Raw genomic sequence first — 2,238 nt, forward strand, 5'->3', positions numbered from 1 at the left:
TGGAGTTTGACACAAGCCTGGTGCTGCGTTCAAGTGCTGCAGTTGCTGCTGCAATTTTAACTGCCCCAAGGCTATGACAACATCACTAGCTAGCTAACTAGGGAAGAATTACTCAGATTTCAGAAGTAAAAGTAGGCATACTACACAGAAGAAATACTCTGTTACAAGAAAACGTCCTGCATTTCAAATGTTAAGTAAAAGTAAAAAAATAGTATTATTATCAAGATACATTTAAAGTTCCAAAAGTAAAAGCACCAGTATTAGTAATGCAGTACAATTAAAGCACTAGAGTAAATGTAGGCCTACTAAACCGGAAGTTACACTCCACCAGGTGGAAAAATAAATAATGAATTGCATGTGGTTGTGAAACAGTAAATAAATATTGGAGAAAATTATAAAATCTTAGAGAAACGCTTAACTGGCAGGTTTCTACAGTTGCAGTTTGATTTGCCCCTGACAAAACAAGCATTGCATAATTTCTTGTTAGCAGGCTACAAATGGGTGGAAAGTAGAAATGCAGGTCACATAATGCTGTTTTAATGTGTTCAAATATATTAAAAACAATCTTGTTGAAATGGCCTAAGGCAAAGAAAGGGATTTTGATGTTGTGTTGATTATTGTGTGATTATTTACTGTCTCATTAAGGTGCAAATTTCTATTAAATTTAAGGTAAAACATTCAAACCTGTGAGCAACACTGCTTATAGTCTTATTTACTGAACATGTTTTATTGCACTAAATGTGACCCATTGTCAATATAACAGAATCAATAAGTGCAGATAACAGAGTTGTAAAAGCATTGGCTGATAACACACGTCTACATGTCTGCCACTGATGTCTCTCAGCTGAAAGGGTCTCTCGCCGTGTCCAGTCAAAGAGCAGTTTTATGAAAATACCTATAAATGCAAACATTCCCACACAACCTGACAACAACAAGAATGTCACTATACCCTTTATTGTCCCAGGAACATAAAAAAGTACTAATTATTAAAGTAATTGATTATTGATGTGTTAAATGAGAAAGTATTACATCCACTATTTAATGTGTTCTCATTTAGTCCTTCAAAAAAACAACATTAACCCAAACAACAAAGTGCAGATTTGAACATTTAAATTATTGTCAAACAAAAGATCTTCTGGTGTGGTTATTATCCCACATATTTTCATGCTGTTACTAATTTCAGATAAAATAAACATTTACATAATGAAGCCGAACTGATCTTATTTTTAAGCACATTCTTACTTGATTTTTATACTTGATTACATTTGCAAGTTTGTTTTGCCATAAATATTAAAGGCACATGTAAATATATATTTGCAACTACTAAGTTGATGCTAAAGCCCTGTGCCAGGTGTAAATATTTCACCCTATTCTTTCTTAATATATTTATTGCACATCCATCACTACTGAAGCAAGGAGGAGGTAAAACATTACTGCCAATCTTTGGTTAGTGTAGCATTGAAGTGTTTTTTGTATATGCTGAAGTTAGTGTGTATGGTCTTAAGGATTATTCTTTCCAGGAGAGGAAGTAGAGCTTTCCCTGTCCGTCACCACACACCAGTTCAGTGGCTTTTTCAGGGTTGACCTCTAAATGCAGGACAGGACCTCCACACACAAACATACCCACCTGGAGGGAGAGAGAGAAAGAGAGAGCAGGAGGCAAATAGTTATTGGAAGACCGTCTACATCTTTTGGATAAATTAGTTAGTAAGAGAACAGAACTTTACGCTAACTTGCTTTCTAAGTTAGCGTAAGCGTTGATAAGAAGTCTGATACCACTCTCATCTCTGGTGGTCAAATATGAAGCAACAGCCAGCAGCTGCTTAGCTTAGCTTAGCTTAGCTTATCTTAGCACACAGACTGGAAGCTAAGGTAACAAGTGTCTAAATATATTTCTTACTTTGGACAGAGTAAGGCAAGTAAATCTGTTTTTAGTCTTTGTGCTGTTTGCCGCTTCAAATTTCACCAACAAATATGAGGATGGTATTAATCTCCTCCTCCAACTGTCCGTCAGAGTGAACATATATTTCTCATAATGTCAAACTGTTCTTCTAAGACTCTGGCGTACTTGTTTCTTGGTGTTTCGGTCCCACAGCTTCACTGTCCTGTCGTAGGAGGCGGAGATGATGGTGCGCTCGGTGAGTTTCAGCACACTGATCCGGTCACTGTGAGCCTGGGGATAAAAGGTAAGCCCTGGCTTAAAACAACGGCTAATTATATCTGATGTTTGCTTCTATG

Source organism: Etheostoma spectabile, chromosome 12 (genome assembly GCF_008692095.1).
Source record: "Etheostoma spectabile isolate EspeVRDwgs_2016 chromosome 12, UIUC_Espe_1.0, whole genome shotgun sequence".
NCBI lineage: Eukaryota > Metazoa > Chordata > Actinopteri > Perciformes > Percidae > Etheostoma > Etheostoma spectabile.